This window comes from Corvus hawaiiensis, chromosome 18 (genome assembly GCF_020740725.1).
Source record: "Corvus hawaiiensis isolate bCorHaw1 chromosome 18, bCorHaw1.pri.cur, whole genome shotgun sequence".
Lineage (NCBI taxonomy): Eukaryota > Metazoa > Chordata > Aves > Passeriformes > Corvidae > Corvus > Corvus hawaiiensis.
In genome coordinates this window covers 15,196,704-15,216,720 of record NC_063230.1, presented here as the reverse complement: position 1 = coordinate 15,216,720, position 20,017 = coordinate 15,196,704, and the positions used below count along the sequence as shown (strand labels likewise).

The following is a 20,017-nucleotide window of genomic DNA, read 5'->3' as shown; positions in this document are numbered from 1 at the left end:
TATTTTGCTTTCTCAGGTTGCAGTCTCCCAAGGTAATTGGAATGTATTCTAATTAAGTTTTGTTAGTTTGAAGAGAAGAGGCCATTATATACCTGGGATGGGAAATACTATACAAGGTTCGATAATTATCATTGTGCTGGTTATTAAGCATTTCAGACTGCCTATCTGCTCTATTGACAACCTATTTGCAATCATCATTTTTAGATGAATATTCATAATGACTGTAGAAATATAAAATATGATACTTGGCAACATTTATGCAATTAAATAGACAATTAAATTCTGCTGGTAGTAATGGAAATTAAAATCTTCAGACTGATTAGAAGGTTAGGCTCTATTAATTTTCACCCTCTATACATCTATCCCTGTAGCTCTCTGTCCTCTTCAGATGTTTCAAAGGTGTTCATCTGTGCCCTTGAATTATAGAATAATTTAATGTCTTTTATCATGGTGCAAAATGGCACAACATCTTTAAAAATGAATATATGTTAACAAATCTTACATAAATATCCACATTGATGTCTTAATCTCTCAAATGTAGATGTGAAATTTTTTGTGCAATCACAAGATTTAATAGCTTCTCAATGTGAAGAAAAGTACCCCATTTGAACAAACTAAAAAATGTAAGGAGAGATTAGGCCTATGCTTGTTTGATGGGTAGAAGTTCCATCTGAACAAGATCCATAATTATTTCTCAGTTTCTGAAAGTGCCAAAATCTTGACATTACCTTCTATGTCATTAGTGCATTCCTCCTTTCCCAGCTTTGCTCAGGGCTTCGGTGAGTGTTGGCTGTTGTGGTCTTTTACCATACCTTGCAAAAAGTAATCGAATCCAGCTTCAGTTCTGTGACAGTCTGAAAAAACCCTCAGGCTGTTTGCTCTGCTTCTGAATCTTTCTCACTTTATTTCAGAGACATGGGAGATTTGCAGTAGGATTTTTGCCCAAATGGAGTATTTTATTTGCTGAATTTTTGTTTGTGTTTTACAGCCGTTGTCAGGAAAGAGAAAGAAGGTCAGTGGTAAAAGCTGCCTTAAAATGTTCCTGTCTATTGTATTTCAACAGGCAATATTGCTGCCTTCATTTGGAGTATCCTTCAGAGTGCCAGCTCACCCTTTACATAGCCCTGAGAGTCCATTTATTTCACACATCAATTACACACTTGACATTTTAACACCGTGTCTCTGATTTTAATGGATTTTAGGAACTGCATTATGATTAGAGAGAAATGCTTCATTCAGGAGACACCCATCACTTACATAAAGAATAGAAACATAAATTACAAAATGTTAAAATTAATGTAACTGGAACTCCAGAAAAAATACAAAATACCTGTAGAATTTCCATCTCCTCAGCTGTTTCTCCTGTGCAAGTCCAGAAAATTCTCTACAGCTCTGATATTTGAATCTTTTTTTGAGTTACTGAAAATAGGATTTCCCTCACGGTCGCTACATGCTACAGCCTTTAATATTGTTAAAAGGACAGCTCAGAGGAATTAGAAGGGTTCTGAGATCACTGCAAATGTTCTTCTGAGTTAAAGAAATTCTCAAGTGTTAATTTGATGATTTCAGCTTTCCCCTTTGCAAGACCCATCATTTACTTGGAAAGCCATGTGGCTAATGCCTGAAATCATCCTTTTAGGTCTTCCCTCTAAGAAAGTTGTACTGTTTGTTTACTTCTTTCAATAAAATGCTTCAATAGCAAAGATACTTTTCTAGTGTACCAAGAAATTTTTGACTGCTATTTAAATTGCCTCAGTTACAGAATCAATTGACCTACAAGTAATTTTACAACAAATTTGCTGGTATTTGATTAGCAGCTGCATTTCAAAACTTGCATTAATGGAACTTGATAACTGGACTTTCATCCTCTGCTGAGTTTATTAATTAGTGTTAGAACTTCACAGAGGGTTCCCAAATTTGTAGAGAGTGGAGAAGAGAACGTTTGGCAAACACAAACTGTTTCAGTTGGTTGCTATCTAAGAATAAGGAAAAGACAAATGTATACAAAAAAGCTTAAGAGAAATAGAAGTCAGACACTATTCTATTTATTCTTGCTTCTTCAGGTGGTACTTTAGCTACTTTAGGAAGCTCTTGAGCTGTGAGATTTTTCAGCCCCTACGAGCATTGGTATCGGGAATACTTGACTCCTGTTAAAAAAGCTGGATTCTTCTCAGAAAAATGAGATAAAAAGCAATCTACCCAGTCTGCAGACCAAGTCTAGCCAAGTATTTTCTCTTTGTCATTAATAAGAAAAACAGCGTATATGCAAATTTAATTTTAAGTGAACTGAATTTACTCATGCAAGTGAGAAACAATTCATCTCTCTGGGACGTCTGTCTCTATGGCATGAGCCTTTATGTCTGAAATATGTGTACTAGTGTCAGTTGCTCTGGGCAGAAGGGAATGAATTTCCATGGAATAATTCCATTTAACCTCTCTGTACGTGTCATCTCTTATTTAAGATATTTTGCATATTCCTCTCGAAGTGTCCGTAGAAAATAAGAACCCATTATCACTTCATTCCAGGGAAATTATGACTGGATTTCTGAGAGCGTCTTAGGCTGGACTGGAAGTCACAATGCTGTGTTTGATTAAGTCTGCTTAATAACACCAGTGTGGCACTTGGCCTGCATTAGGGCTTCAGACCTTGCCCTGGCAGTCTACTAACAGGTGTCTGAGAGCCTCACTGCAAATAAAATCACGTTGCAAAGGAAAAACACCAGGACACAGTTCTGACCCCAATTCTCACCCCCAGCAGGGATGGGGAGATGGTAGAACAAAGGTCTATCCTGAACCATGATCACTAAGAAGCTGTTCAGAAAGCAGCTCACTGTCACAATTCATTTCCCAGCACTCCCAGCTCTGACTAGAGCCGCCTGGGTGAGTGATCCCAGCACTTTTGAAGGTGTAGGGCTTGTTTTCTGATAGTTTAAATTAATCTGTTTGGCTGAGACCTAACAGGGACTAGGAGTGCCCAGACAGTCAATTACCTGGTCTCAGAAGAAAACATGTTTACTGATCATTGCAGATGTGGTGGCATCTCACTGCCCATTGTGCTAATTAATTGCACTACCCAGGGTTTTGGGACAGGAGATACACATATGACCATATATTGCTGCCTTGCCAGCTATCAGTATCTCCAGCTAAAGGATCAGGAGGGTATATGGGATATCACTCTTAAGACTTTCAACTGAAAAAAAAATTGTCTCAGAAGATGAGAATCTGTTTCTGATGTGAAATACCTTCTCTTTTTTTCCCCCTGCTGGAATTACTTCTGACTTATGAATGAAAATGAGAAGTTTTATGGTGTTGCTGTTTAATGTACTTAAATTCTGGTATGACAGACTACACTATCACTACAGGAAGTAAATTAAATCCTCATCAAAGTGTTATGCAGAGCCTCTGGGCTGGGCTATGTAGGACATAGTGCATAAATCGTATCGCTTGGCCCAAGGCACTATAAATCATCTACACGTCTGGGTGCAATTTCCTCTGTATTTTCCCTAGCTCCAAGGTGTAAATACAGAAGATGAGCAGAAAGTTACTGGTTTATGCAGCATTGGCCTCAAGACTCAAACCAGCATGTGATTCACTTGGAAGTCACAAGGAATTTTAGAAATAAATTTGGAGTCCAGTGGCTATCCAGTTTTGGAGTGCTTAAGGTGCATTCAAATCCAATTTTCAGTACTTAGAAACGTATTGAAAATGAAAGTTGCAGTTGTCTAAAATTCATTTGCAGGTGTGGGATTATCCAGGAAAATAGTTTACTAGATTTCAGTACGGCTGCGGCTACAGGTGCCTATTAGAGGTAAAACAGGGCACATAATGCACCATCCAAACATTTACTCACGTTGTCCTGCAACCTCCCATGTGGCTCAAACCCTACGGATGAGGATGGGTGCAAAGCAATTTCTGTTTGGTGTGTCTCTGCAATGGGATATATGCATAGAATTCTGAATTATTTATATATTCTCTTCCAAGCTGCAGTATAAGTACATAGATTATGTCTAGGACCATATATATGAATATTGGGGATGCCTTGGTGGCTATAAATTCATAGGGTCACATATTGATCTTTTGATTTAGTTATGTGGAGTTTTATCGAGTAAATGCCACAGTGAGAAGTTAAGGGAATAAACTACTATCTTTATTAAGAGTATCTTGATGTCAACTTGCAAAGGGAACTGTGCTGTTAAACCATTTTTTCCCTATTTTTTTTTCCAGAGGAAGAGTGCTGAGTTGTAATAAAATACTGTCTTTAAAAAAACCTAAGACAACCTCTCATCTCTTCCCACAAACTGGGAAAACGTGGGGCCATCAATATGTTCAAATATTCATACAGAGCAGATTTTTTCCGCTAAATCTAGGTAATTATCCTCCCTTGTGATGCATCTAATTGATGTTACATTTACAGTAATAAACACCAGGTGCATGTTATCTTGCACTGATATTTAGAAACTCTACCGAGGTGTTGTGCCTGAAGGTTTACAGGCAGAAGTAAAAGTACAACAGGCAAGCAGGAGAAAGAAAATAATGAAACGTTCTTGGTGAAATTTACTTTCTTGCAGTTTTCAGCTCCAAGTACCTGTTCACTATTCCCTGTGCCGCTTCATCTGTGATGAGTGAAGCTGTTGTGTCCATGGCTGGGAATTAAGACACAGACACTGCCCACACTGCTGTGATTTCTGTAACTGCTGAACTGTAATGATCTGAGGGTCCATCCTTTCAAGGAACACAGGATATGTCCTCAGAGATGATTTAAAATGCAAGGTGTGATTACCTTTCTGTACTGATAGGTTTTTGTAAATGTTTATAAAGTGCTAGACTCGAGCTGCAGTTAGAATTTATTAACTGATAACTGTCCAATTTTTAGAATATAGATAATGAAGGAGAGAAATGGCTCTGTGCTGATATCACTTCATGTAATTACACAACTTTCTGGTGCGTGTTTCTTTCCCTAAATGGCTGTAAATCTGACAAAGACATACACCATTGCTTGTAGCAGGAATTATTCCCTTGGACAATATTTTGAAGGAACCAATACAGCACAGAATTACTGAATTTTCAGCACATTGAGACTGAACAATGGCCATTGCCAAGCACTCTCCTGCGTACTTACAGAGGATAAACCAAGAAGAGAACAAGAATCTAATTTTTATAAATATGAAGTAGCAGTTTAATATAGTGAGCACTTAGCACTTTAAACGTTTTTGAAGTCCTGCTGTCTGAAGACACTGAGTCATCACACAGAATTACTGCTGGTCCTAGCGTTGCTTTGACTAGTTTCTCAACAAGTCTAGGATAAATTCCTTCAGGTTCTCTGTGTATCTGAACATGTAAGCTGTTCCTGGTTCTGGTCTTTAGGCTGTTTTTCTGTTGAAATGAGCACAAAAAATACCTGGGTCTTTGTGGGAAAGTGAGATAGTAAATAACTTGAATCCTTCTGTCTTCTCTGTTGTCTCACATTTGCTCTCAGTTTCTTTAGATAATCTCTACCTTTTCTATCTCATGGGACTGAAAGTACCTTTTTCCTGTTATCTCTGATATTCCTTGCCAGCAATAACTCCCTTTTAACCTTTGTTTTTCTGATTGTATACCTGTCTAGTTCTATAATATCTGTCCATTTCTCTTTTATGCCATGTTCCTTTTAGATCTGTAAGTTCTTTAAAGAGTCATGCCAAGTGTTTTCCCTCTGTGGCAGACTCCTTTGCCTTTGTGTTTTTAATAGAGTCTGTTTTAATAGCTGCCAGTTCTTCTACACTTCTTTTTCCCTTAGAATGTCTTCTCAAAAGATCCAGCCTACTGTCTCTGTGAATCTGCTGAATGTCATTGTTCTCATGAAATAGAGAACTCAGACATTTCCTGATTCCCCTCCCAAATTTCTTTCTACTTCCAAATTCTTACTTAGCTTCTCCTTATGAGTTAGAATCAAATTCATGCCCCCAGTAACTTCCTCTGCCATCTGGACAAATGACTATCCCTGCAATACAGCAAATGCCTTCTGGGCAGCCTGCATTTTCCAAACATTTTTCAAGACATAGTTTGGGAATAAAATCTGTCTTTACAATTTTGTCCTTTAGATTTATTTATTAACTATAATTTGGTGTGACTTTCCTCTTTATGTGCTGGTAACTTGCAGTATACTAGACCCTTTCAATGATATTCTCTAACTTTTTGGAGAATGAGGAATGCTTGAGGCTCAATTTACAAAGAATGACTCACCTTTCACTCTGTTCTTACAATTAAGCAGACAAGACAGCCTCAAAGTAAGAGTCAGTATCATTGCCATCCTTATTTCATAAAGGGAACTTCAGACACAGTGATTGTCCATAGGTCATTCTTTATATCTGTGGAGGTCTTGAGAATTTCATTAAATCTTCTTAATTCTAGTCCAGTATCTAAGTGACAATTAGTTTTTTCTTGTATTAACCTAGTTCTAGTTCACTTTTTAACAGTTACTCAAGTTCTTTGTCATCCAATTTTGATATAATTTTGTTAATTGCCTCACTTTTAGGGGTTTTCAAGCCTTATTGAAGAATAAATTGCCTTCTTTATGGGTTTCTTCAGAAAGACATTATGGATATAAAGGTAAAGAAAGTGTGGATGAGATTTAAAGGAATCAGAAATGGTAATTTTTGCTTCAAATGTTTATATAGCCAATTTACCCACCCACAGACATTTTATATAAGTATATGTATGCATGGATGGATGGATGTATTCAGTTTTACATACATACCTCTTGGTTTCCCAGCCATCAGTTTAGATAATAGTGATAAATGTCATTTATGCAGTTACTGTGTGGTCTGAGATGTGAATAATGTATTCTAAGTCTTGCTTCTCACAGTTACCAAGTGGAAAAAGAGAGAACAGGGCAGACAGGGCCACAGCTCTCAGGGTCAGGGTTCCATCCCTGCAGGAAGGATGGAAGGAGAGAAATATTCACGAATCTCTGCCACTCACACTGTTAAATCCTGCACAGCCCTCAGGTGGCTGCATCCTGTGCTCCTACACTTACCTCTAGAAGGAGCTACCTTGCACTCGGACCAAATCACCCTGGTTTTCTTTCCTTGTTTGGTATTTTTTTTCTTGTAAAGATTGCACACATAATCCTACCCTGCCTCTTTCAAATCCAGAGCCTCTGGTTCCCCTCCACAGCAAAAGGAGCCCTGCTGACTCTGCAAACCTTGTGTAGAGGGGAGCCTGATTTACTTTTCAATGCTGGTGGATGAGATAAAACTATTTAACCTCTTTTCTATACCCCATGAGATTGGTCCCTGTAGTGACTCAGCAGGTATTCCTGTTCATAATTAGTATCTATAATAAACAAATGAAGAACTGCCCAGAGAATCAAAGTTTTACTCCCAAGCAGCACTGAATTTCGCTCATCCAACTGCCAAAACATAAATAATTAAAAAATTAATTTCCTCTACCAGTGTAAATGTTGAGAATTAAACAGCTGCAGAGATGGGAAAGCAGAAGGACAGAGAAGAAAAGGTAGAAGGGGATGTTCATAATAGCTGGAGACTGAGAGCAGTGGCCAAAGCCAATCAACCAAAGAGATCTGTCAGTGTTTCTGGTCCTTAAAAAGCACTGGTTTTGTTTTTCCATGTTAGAATTTCTGCTGAATATTGGGTGACAAATATGCCATTGGCTTGTGTAACTGCTACTGCAAATTGCAGCTACAGGCTAAGAGATTTTTCACCTGGCAACACAGGAGTTCAAAGCAAAGGGATGTTTTCTTCCACAAAGAAGTTAAAATAACGCAAGGATAAAATGAATAGCATGCAGATGCTTCTGTAAAGTGCCACCCCACTGGACAGCCCAGTGTCTCCCAGTCCTTCAGCTGAAGCCAGCTGTATAGAACAACACACTGTATTTTAGAAGTCAAATATGACATCTTAAATTTGGAGCTGTTCACAGCTGTGTTGAAATAGATAAGGGAACAGGAAACAGAGGAAAGAAAATATTTTCTACCTTTTGTTTTTTGCAGGAATAATCATTTGCCTGCCCACAGCAACATTTCCTCCACACTGGTTCAGCTGTACCTGGTGAGTACAAGACTCCCTACTCCAGTATTTTTTACCACTCTTCTCCCCTGTGGGGATATGAAGTTCAGCTGAAGTCTAGAAGGAAAAAAAGATCTGTAGTTGTATGACAGTCTCATGCTGTGGTAGTTTATACCAGGAAAATGGAAACTTTGCAGGCATGGCATTTATTCTGCATCATTCCCAGGGTTAAATACAGTAAGCATGTAAGTTGAACAATTAGATTAATGAATATTGTCAGTGTTATTTTAGTAATTTAATATAAGATGTAGAGGGGGCGATGACTGTGGAATGATTCATTTCTGATGCACACCCACAAATTAGCATTCTTTGTGTTTGCTTTTGTCTGTGTAATTTTGCACTTCAACAGAGAATTATAAACTGTAATTGCTTCACAACTGAAAATATAGAGGCTCAGTGACCTCCTCACTGCATGGCAGAACTGTGCTAGAAAATTTCCTTTCACTTCTTTATGTCCTTTAGAAAACAGAAGATCAAGGACTCAGAGTTCTCAATGTCATTTAAATGATGTATACAGCAAGAGTGCAGTGAGGTCCAGATAGTCTACCTAGGCTTCTGCAGTTTGGAGTAGAGATACTTAAAGAAATGAGGTTAGACTGAAATGCGGTGGTTGAAGTTCAGGAAATTTTCCTGGATTGCAGGATAAGATGCCTGGATCCTGCACACGAGCCATGTTCTGACTGGAGCTTATGAGCTTCTGTGCAAGTGTTCACTTAGCATTTACAGAACCTTTCAGTGCAACATATTGGAACTGAATTCGTTTGGATGGTCCAAATTTATCTGGGAAATACTTGGATATTTAATATGTGCAATTCACATCCTGCTACAGATTTACTGCCACCAGCTCCCGGATCAGCTCAGGTGTGTGTTCAACAGTCTTTGCTGTGACTGCAGCATGGATATCGTGCTCTGTCCAACAGGAAGAGCAGTGCTCCCCTCCTCAGCAGGGTTGCAGCAAAGCGAGGAACATGGTTAGGTGTGTTGGTTCACTAAGAAAGAGTAGCTGGATGGATCCTAGCATAAATTGTGTAATTCCTAGGAATCTCAGTTCCTGGTAGTCTTACCTCTCTTCAGACACCAAGGTCTGTCAGGTCAGCTCATCTGTGGGTAACTGGGAGACACTGGAGTAAGTGTTCTGTACAGCTGCACTCCAGATCTTTTGGCTGTAGGACATAAAATTCGCACCCATTGTGCCACGCACTACATGTCTGTTTTCAGATCAGGCATTATGAAATATTAGAATGCCATGCAGCAGTATTTATAGATATGAGGATTTATATGTATGTGCTGAACATTTGAGGTTCTTGTCTATGGCTTTTGTAAGTTTGGTTTTGCTCTCTGATTGCCTTTGGAGTATCTGCAGGGTTTACTTGCATTTCTTGCAGGGAATTTACATTTTAAATTGCCTGTGATGTGCTCTCTTTCCACTGCTCTAATTTCTCAATGTCATTTTGCTTATTAGCATTTTTTTGATACAAGTTAAAGTACTTTGCTCCTTTTTAACCACGCAGCTTTCATATTGCCCAAACGTCTATTTACACTCCAGTATGCTTTAGTATGCCTTTTTATAGGCAGATATTTAGTTACCAGTTGTTCCCTTCATTTGCAGACTAGCTTATTTTGTCTAATTATTTCTCCTTTTTAATCTTTATATTTCAAGGAAAATGGGATGACACATTCTATCTGAATTTCTCTCATTATGAAGTTTATTTTAATTGACACAGCTCTTCACTGAAAACCAGAAGATTTGTTTCCAGCTCATGCTCTTCTCCAAGGTGAGCTGGAGGGGATGGTGTCCACCCGCTGCCACAGCCTGGCCCTCCTGCAGGGAACCCCACACAGCACCAGCCTCCAGCCCAACTCTTTCATCTTCCTTGGCTTCTCTAATTCGGGTTTCTGTGTAATGTTTATTTCTGGCCACCACTGCTCACAGGCACTTCGATCCTGGAAAAATCTCTTGGGAAAAAAGCCAAGCACAGAACACCATCACAGCCACTGTCTGTCTTAGTGACATTGAACAGCTTTTCTAAAATTAAACAAGTGTCTTGCACAATTTAGTTCCAGACAAGGCTTCTGAAGATGGAGCTTATGTCAGACACTCTTGGCTCGTAGCCACCTACCTAGCTGATGTTGCCTTCTTGCCATTCTTTGATGACTTATTTAGAATTTAATTTACAGCAAACACGATGCAGGATTTTTTAAAAAACTATTCTTGGAGGAATTTGAGTGTTTCTTCCCTTTAGCCAAGTAAGCACTGATGCAAATTCACAGGTGTAAGCATTCTTGAGGTTGGTATCTACTCTGTTGGCTGTGAATCTTTGTGACTGCTAACTGTGTTCTGATGAAATACTTGTGATTGCACCTTTGGGAACAATTCCTATTTTGGGGGACTTTAAAGCACAGACTGAAACAAATGGAATTTTTTTTAGTGTTTCAAAATGCTACTGTTAATGACGGTCTAGAGGTGTTAATTTTCACTCTCAGTGGATTAAAGAAATTTACAGAAGAAAATGTTCTTTCTGTTGGAGAAGGAGGGGCAAGGAAGACATAAAGACATATCAAGCCTTTGTCCTGAAAAGTTCAGATTTATGCCATTTATGAACATAACTTTTACACTGACTGTTTCTCTTCTACTGAATTGAATTAGTCTCCCCAGTATGGTTAAAAGAGCACCATTTTATAGCTGCGAACTGCAGCCTGTTCTGTGCACAAACTTGCATTAGTGGCTGAACAATCTCTAAGATATATTTGTTATTTCTTCGTTGGATGTCAGCAAAAATCAGTTTGTAAGAATGACTTTTATTATTCCTAGCAGTTTACAATTCCATAATTTTTGCTCACATGCTCACGCAGTTGAAGGCAATACCTGTTTCCATTACAAATGAGAGGGAGGAGAGGCTTATATGAGGGTTCTTGTGTCCTAAATTTCATTTTAAGTGAGTCCTAGAGTTGTAAAGATCGTTAGGTAAAGAATTTACATTATATCTATATATTTAGATTTTAACTCTCATACACGGCTGTTGGTTTTCCTCGTGTCTTCTCAATAAGGCAGTGCTCAGTGGGAGAGTGAGTTTCAGTGACTGGTTGCTGGGGTCAAAAGAAATTCATTTTCATTGTACGGATAAGGAAGTAGCTGTGAGCTCTTGCTAAAACCAGGTGAGGTTAGGGGTACTGGTTGCTTACACAGTGTGCACTTGTACAGTGTTACAGTCGACATTGCAAGATTAACAGTTCCTGCTGTTTTTCCACACCTTTGGGGATTCCTGTGTCATGTCTGTTATCACTGGTCACTGTCAAGGGCAAAAGGGACAATGACTTCTTGCATTTTGATTCATTTCAGAGAAGGTATTTCTTATGAGCATCAAGTACCTGATACAGCTAATTTAATATATCTCACAGATGGCTATAACTCTCCAGGACACACAGGTATTCTGAAGTTTGGGTTTGTTTCATTTGTGAGGTCGCTGCTCTCTTAATTTGAGCTTCTGACTCAAATCCCAGATGAAGCTGAAGAATTCTTACCTCTATTAAAGTTCAAAACCTGCAATTATTATTAATACTGTTGATTTTACCTTTCCTCAGAGAAGCTGCTCCTCAGTGCTGCTGATGCTATCCTGGATGCTGCTCTCTAACGTCCTCTTTTGTAAAATCTTAGAATGGAGATCTTGGCTAGGACCTCTTCTCATCTGGGTTTTCTTTACTCTGTCACCAGATCATGCATTAGAAGCTGCCTCATTCGTTTTGCCTTCAGGAATGCTGGCAAGGGTTGGTGTCACAGGTCTGATTTTCATTAGTAATGAACCTTAATGATATTTTCGTCCTCTTCCTTTTCTTTTCTTTTCTTTTCTTTTCTTTTCTTTTCTTTTCTTTTCTTTTCTTTTCTTTTCTTTTCTTTTCTTTTCTTTTCTTTTCTTTTCTTTTCTTTTCTTTTCTTTTCTTTTCTTTTCTTTTCTTTTCTTTTCTTTTCTTTTCTTTTTATTTTCTGAGATTCTGGCAGGACAAGTGCCCATGATCAGCTTGTACACACAGCCATTGCAGAGATTTCACATAGAAATAGGAAATAGTAAACGCAATGGAGTTCTGTTACTCTATTAATATGCATGACAGGAGCTGTTTCGTGAGGCATATCTTTATTTTAATAGAGTAATTTAGAGTATTTTTGAAAACATATGCAATTAGCATTGTTTTTTTTTTTTTTTTTTACCATGACACAAGGTGCATAAATGAGAGCCTGAGGTGTACTCTTCTTGTATTGCTTGGGAAAATGCTCCAACATATGCACTTCTCTTTGTTTCAGGTGGAAAATGCTTTGTGCAAGCTCACATGAATGTCTCCTTACTCTCACTTTACCACAGTGGTGATTAATGTACTTTCTGAACCAGTGAGATACTCACATTGCTACAAATCTTTTTTATTCCTGCTACTTTCATTAGGTATCTGTGCCCCATTGTGATGTACATCACATTAAATTTTCAAGTTGCTTTGTTCATATATTAAAATTAGCTGTTCATATATAGAATTAGCTTGCAGAGGTTCCCAATCAGTTGTGCCTGGGGTTTGGATCTCAGGAAGCTGTTTTTGCCTGGCTCCTCTCCAGAACAGGGTAGCAGACCACAACAGCATTGCCCTGGCAGCTGCTCCCGTGCCTGCGCCGCTTTTGCTTCTGTTTGAGGCAGTGATGCTCCCTCTCGGAGCTACTCTCTGGGGCTTCTCCCCAGAAAAGGGAGCTGGGCAAAGCCTTCTCCCCCCAGTTTGAAGGGAGAAGGAAGGCAACGGATTTTTCAGAACAGCTTCCAAATGGGACTGACATGGAGCAGACCACCCCGCCCACCCCAAAGTTACATTTTCAGGAACTTGTTTTGGGGGAATTAGGCTGTAGAACACAGAGTTCTTCTGAAAACTGAACGGGAAAATCATGTGGTGTCACCTTGGAGTGGTATTTCATGCAGTGACTCCCAATGCTGGTCTGGCTTTCCCAGCGACTCTACAAATTGCTTTTGCAAGCAGAAATTTATTGCATATGTGTGAGGTAGCTCTCTTATTTTTCCCTTCCATCACTCCCCCAATTCCTCCCCAAAACAGATGTTGCTATAAACTGATATGTCATTTGATCATGAACTTTTCTTAATGATTGTGGTGGCATTTCTAATATTTCTTAGAGGCAAGTGCATCAGCTGCCAAATGTAATTGTTTCACTAAGGCAACGAAATACATTTTACCACAGAAACAGTACAGCTGTGATTTCATGATTGTTGCTACCCTTGTTCCACTGCAGAGCTGGACAATTGGTCTGGTCAGTTCTAGACATAGACACAGTTCTAGAATATCTCTGGATATTCCCCATTCCTAATCCCAGGGTCCTACAAAACTCATTGCTATGTGCTTTTTGTTATTCATGTTGAACAAATATCCCACAAATCTGGACTACTCGGCTACACTAACTTGTCAGGAGACACTTTTACTTTATTTTTTTGTCCTATTATAAAATAAATACAGCCCTAAGCATCATTCTGGGGACCAATCATAGTGTGGTGTTAGTAGTGATGTGTTTAATTCTAAATACTAATTAACACAAAAACATTGCTGAAATTATGTCTGTTGCTGAGCCAGCTCCCAACAGTTGTACAGTTTAAACTCTTGATTCCAGCCAGCTTAGCAGTAGCCTGTAGGAAACAAAGAAGTGGTAACTAAAATTGTTTCAATTTCTAGAACGGGCCTTTGAGGACTGAGAGACAAGACTGATATATTTACATATGTAAGTAATTACAGTGAACAAGCATTTCCAGTTTGGTTTTAGCACACATTCTTATGAGGCATTCAATGTGTACAACCATCTGTATTTTTCCAAATTCAATCAGGTGATAAAATGTCTGCAGTCAGAAAAAGCTTTTACTTATTACATTGTCTCTGGGGAAAGGAGTGTCTGATAGAAGATTCTTACTTCATTTGGCTGCTGTTGAGTCATCCAGCTGATGTTTTTGAATTTGCACTAGACTTGAACCTGGTACTGAGACAATGAAATGTTTGCTCATAAAAAAAGGAGAAAGAGCATGTGGAAAATTTTGTTTTACGACAGTGAGACAAATGCCAGTAAACTGAAATTGTGGCAGGAAATGTAGCTTTCTTAGAAAAGGAAAAATAAAGGAAGAGACACTGAATTGGATCTTGAATCTTCTAGGCTTAATGTTTTAAACGTAAAGCCCTGAGAATGTATGACTGTATCATTTTACATATCTCAAACCAGCATTTTCTTGTCCCACAAATAGAGACCTTTTCCTGGTATTGAATTGTTTTTTTCTATTTCTCAGTGACTCAGATTCCTTGTTTGCATCTATATCTGTCTAGCTGTCTCAGGACATGAGGTCTCATTTCTGAAAGAGCAGATATATTTTCTTGCAAATATCACAGTGGAATTTTAAAAGTGATGTTTACCCATGTCAGCTAGGTAAAAGCACTAAGAAATGGCTGTCTTGGTGTTCAATTGAGTTAGTGGTAAAAAAATCCCACAAAATACTTCCTGTAATATATATAATTTGTTGTAATGATGAATTTATGGATGAAAGAAAATTTGGATAAACTTAGACATATAATTTATCCAATAAGCAGCTAATCCATAATGAGTGCAACATGCCCCAGGAGAGGACACCGCAAAGTATTTCCCATGTTAACAAACTAGTGATGTTATTTGGCCTTTTCAATTTCTTCAGTTATCCTGATTTACTTTTGACAATTCACTTAATCAAAGAAAATTACCCCTTTTGAATTTTCTTTTCAGCCTACTATTCACTGGTGATATTAAACAGAAACTAAGTATATAAACTGCAGCAGTCAGTTTTCAGAATTAAGAGTATTAGTGTGTTTGTTTTGCCAGGCTGCTATTTCTCTTGGATTCTTTGTACTCTGAGGAATGACAGTGTTATGGCAACTTTACATCAAAAAAGACTTTGGAGTTCTTACCTCTATCTACACATGGTGAAATGCATAAATGTGGGTGTTTGTGCCCCCTTTCCCATGCCGGGCCTGGACAGAACTGCAGGAAGCTGACCACCTCCATCCAAAAGACAGCTCAATGTCTTTTGAACTTCCCCCCAAGACTAAGCTTTGACCGTCTTCCCCTGTGGGCTTTCATACTGTGAGACTTGATTCACTTCTTCCTGATTATTCAGATAACTGCTCAGATTATTCAGGCAACCTTAAAAAACCCATACCAGCAATTTGGACTGCTTTCATCCCTTTTTTGAGAGGTCTTAGAGGACTACTCAGAAAAATGGGTCAAATCTCAGAAGACAATTAATGAGTCAGGGAGTGACCCAGTTCAGAGAAAAGAAAAACAGTAATGGAGCCCAAAGAAGCTATCCAAAAGAGAACATTTGTCTATACACCATTCCTTACACCAACTATTAAATAATCCTTCATTCAGATTAAATATTAAATTGGTGATTAGCACAGTCATCTCAATTTTAGAGATATAAAGAAGTTCATACATCTAAAGTGCTTTAGTGCATTGAAGGTTTAAAAAGTTCAAAAGAAAAAAAATTATTGCCTGAAAATAAATTCCTCACCAGTGCTGTATGTCTTAAATCAGCACTGGTGAAGAAAACCTCACCAGTGCTGTATGTCTTAAATCTTCTATTGGTCAGGAAGCAATAGTGATTAATCAGGGGATCTGTGTTTGGGGTGATGAGTATGGGCGGGCAGTGAGGGAGAGGGGTTTCTGCAGTGATGCCTACGAGAAATGAAAAGTAAATCTTTTAAAAGCCATATGGGGCATAATTTTCATTTGAATAATTTTTCCTGAGATTGGCACTCTGGAGAAGCAACTGTTTCATCCAGTTCTGCATGATCTGAATGTGTGTGATCGTAAATCAGCCTTCCCGTCATCACCTGTTTCCCAGATAACAACTGTTTACAAAATGATCCATCTTTTCCTGAAAATACTTTCATTTAAATGATTCATAGGAACATGCTTACTATAAGGAAATGTTTACACGAATTTGTACCATTCATTATGATTCATTGGCTTTCATTTGGAGTCAGAATGAAAGTAAACTTTGGAATGAGTCATGGAGGAGATGCTCCATTTTCTGGCCAGCCCCAGGGTGGCCATCAATAATTCACAATCATGCTGTAGAACTTCTGGTAAATTTTTCTTGCAACAACACTGCAAGTTGGATTCAGGTGTCTGTAATAAATAGAAGGCAGAAGCAGAGGTGTTGTGTGTTATGTGGCTTGCTCAGGACTGACACAAGAAGGAGCTGCAAGCAGAGCAGCCCCAGACTGAGGTGACAGGTGACGTGCCCTCAGCTGAGAGATGACAGTTAACAGGAAATGTATTGCTAGAAGGATAAGTCTCGGTCACTCCAAGGGGGTAGCTGGGTTGTAGTGTTAAAAATGATAATAATTTAGCGTCGTCCGTGGTCTGGGAGGGGAAGGGATGTGGAGTGTTTGGACAATGCTCTCAGGCACACGGTTTGATTGTTGGGGTGGTCCGAGAGGTGGAATATGATGATCCTTGTGGATCCCTTCCAACTCAGGATGTTCTGGGATTCTCTCTTCTCACTAATTCAAATGTATCCTTGGACTGTGTCATTTCAAAATGGGGTCAAGTACAGAGAAAGACACAAAGCAGTTGGAGAAAAAGAAACTATAAATATGACTTGTTTCATTGTCCTGATAACATCACAGTTCTTGAAATTGAATGAACACCATGTAGGAGATTTTAAAGTCATTTAGGGATTTCTATTGAGTTAGCCACCTGAATATCCCATAAAGCTGACCCTCTCTTCAAAAAAGGTCTTTATTAACCTCTAAATGCAACACCAATTTGCCTCTATAACCTCTTCCTTTTTTACTGTTTGCTTTTGCATAATGTCACAGCAGGGCTTTGAGGCTCATGCTGTGCTCTGTTTGTGTCCTGTGGGCAGCCCATATTTGTACGGAAGTGTGGTAAAGCTTTTTCTTTCCCCATGTGAGACAAGATCATTTAAACAGCAGCTGTCTTTCTTGTGGGGGAAAAAGTACTTATAATTTTGAATAACTACCTATTCAGGTGTTTCTTTCCATCCACTAAAAGCTACTAGAATGTATCAAGGAAAATACTCTTACCTAAAAGAGGAGAGAAAGTAAATAGTCATTTTGTCACAAAATTGAGTTTGAAATGTAATGATGTTTACAAAAAAACCCCAGTTTATTTTAACTGAAACATTTTGAAATAAACTGCTTGCAATTAAATGACACTTTGGTTGAGATTCATTTTAAGGAGCCTTTCTAGTCTCTCAAAACTAATGAACTGCTGCCAATAAAGACTAAAATACAGAAATAAAAAGGCATTACATATTCCACATCAGGCTTTCGAAAGTCCACAGAAGCCAGAGGGGAACTGCTCCCATACTTCACTGAGCAGTACTTCAGACCTGAAGAGAGAGCAGAGTTGAGAAGTGTTGCCTGCTTCTCTAAGTGGGACCAATTTCACCCCTCCCAACCTTCCCTTCTTGCCCTATTGAGGCCAGTAGAGCTGAACCTCAGGCAGTTTTGTCTCCAGTGAAGCAGGGTGGAGAGTGATGCATGAATTTCTTTGGAGAGATAATTATTTGGGTTTTAAGAAGTGTTTTCTGCCCATTTGCAAGTATCCTTTTGGTGCATTCTGGCTCCCCATCTTCGCCTAGTTCATGTTCAGGTGGCAGCTCTTATCTCCAGTGCAGTTCGGAAACACAGTTGTGCTAAGGTGAATTAAATCAATGTATTTCCTAATAATGGTGATTTCAACTCAGCTGATGGTGTGGGCTGCTACAAAGAAAAGTAATTACTTCTTGTGTGTCATTTACATCAGCTATCCCATATGCTAGAGAAATGGGAAATAAATGTTCAAGGTTAGTGTCATGTGGTTGCCACTGTATTTTCTTACAGCACAACCAGGTGAACAGCAGGTGTATTGTGCAGAACAGGCTCCACCAGAATAAAGCCATAATTGAAATGGACATTGATGTCACTGAACAATTTATCTTCCTTAAAAGGGTTTTGCTTTACAAAAGAAGCTAATTTAGGCTGGGTATTAAATTAATGGCCATGTGGGAACATTTGTCTAATTCACTTAGACTTGTATTATTAGCCATGATTGTTTGATCAATATTTGCAAAACAGTGGAATTTACTCAGTTGACAGATGTCAGAGTTCCACTCCTCATTACTGAAAGTAGACTCTTTGTGGGTAACCTGCAACAACATCTGCTTCCTTAGAGACTCAAAATGCTAATATGAAGTTAATAATGGATTTTTAAATACATGATACAGTCTTCTACAATCTTTTAGGAAGCAGCTAAAACTAGGAAAAGCTTTTCCTAAATACATAATATTAATGTGCACTACATGCAGAAGTTTTTAGTGGCCTTACATGATTGGGTAAAAGCTGGAGGATGCCAAACATGCTACATCTAACAGCTAAAAAAATAATTACTCGTGTTCTCATCTTCTTTGTGGGTACTAGCAGAGTCCTTCAGGGGAAGGAGATACTGCTGCAATTACATGTATGCTGCTAGGATTGTCTATTCTCCCTCCTTAATTGTGTCATATTATTAGTGTTTTATCAGTTTTACTCTACCTGTGGAAGCTGAATCCCTGACAAATATATTTTAGACCAGTATGAGAAATTATTCAGGTCAAAAACTTTCCTACATGTTCATACTTAAAAAAAAAATACAGAAAATAAATTTATCTGCATCTTTAGAACTTTCATTCATCTCATGAAAACTTTTCTTCATTCCTATAATTTAAAACTTCATGTATTCAGCTTGTGTTCTGTGAATTGTGACTATGATCTCTTAAAATGGTTTCTCTAGTCTCAGTTAAGCACTGTCCTATGTGGGGAGACTTTTTTTATCAAGTGGCAAAACTGTATCTCTTCCTCCCCTCTCAACCAAAATGCACTTAACATCTCATTTTAGCGCAGCTTTTGGAAGTTCTTTATAAGGTTTATCACTATCAACACTTTGGAGTCTGGGTGCTGCGAAGCAATGTGACACAGTGTATATTCCCAGTGAATCATCATTGCATAATTTGTGAAATTATATCAAAGAATTTGGAATACTTGCTACTAAAAACGTGTGTATTCATGGTGGAATCTGAGTTGCAAAACCCAGGACCTGGATTTGGGTTTGGATGTGTGAATTCAGAGGAAGGAGCTTTGTTCAGTTCTGTTACAGATAGGAAGGCTCCCTCTGTCTCTCTTGGTAGAAATCAGTGTTGTTCCACTGAAGACATTAGAACACAGTTGATTTTGGGGCAGTGATTACCAGAAATACCCATTTATCAAACAGTATAATAGAAGAGAGAGGCCTCTTTAAACAACATGAGTTTATTTTTCTGTGAATGTTGACTGTTTTCATTGCTTTCGTATTTTTTAACTATCATGCCTGTGGCACAGACTATCACTAAATTATCCTGGGTGTAAAATTAGAGAAGTTTATAGAAATTATTCCTGATTTTCCCTGGTTGCCCTGTATTTTCATTCTTTATTGATTCTTAGATGTTTTTGTGCCTCCTTTCTCTCTCTTCTCTCTCCTACCCTCCCTCCCTCCCTCCCCCCAGCCTTTTTCTTTTAATAATGGATTGTTAACTTGTAAGCTTTTCTGCGTCTTGGCCTGGTTTAATAAAAATGTGCAGTTGCCTCCTAATGACAAGCAACGCAGGAGTAACTTCCTCCTTATTCTTTTTCTTCCCTTGCTTGACTTGCCCTCTGCAGTTAAAATGATATATTTTCCACTTGTGCAATTTTATGATCTTCTTAAACCAACATGCACAAATACATAAAACACAAGTAAGTTGGGTAGCTCTCAGTGACATTTAAAACCAGAAGCGTGACTACATTAGGCAAAATATGTCTTTCTTTTCACTACGTTTTCCATTTTAATGCATTTCTCACATTTTAAATACTTTTTTTAGAAGTATATACTAATC

At 38.4% G+C, this 20,017-nt stretch overlaps 1 long non-coding RNA gene across 1 annotated transcript in view; it reads left to right on the top strand.

Annotated features, from left to right (window-relative positions):
• Positions 1-20,017, top strand: part of LOC125335241 — a 208,245-nt gene that overhangs the window by 76,142 nt on the left and 112,086 nt on the right. Inside the window, exon 3 of the long non-coding RNA XR_007207391.1 lies at positions 7,991-8,048. This is a non-coding gene — a long non-coding RNA (uncharacterized LOC125335241). The remainder of the gene's footprint in view (positions 1-7,990; positions 8,049-20,017) is intronic.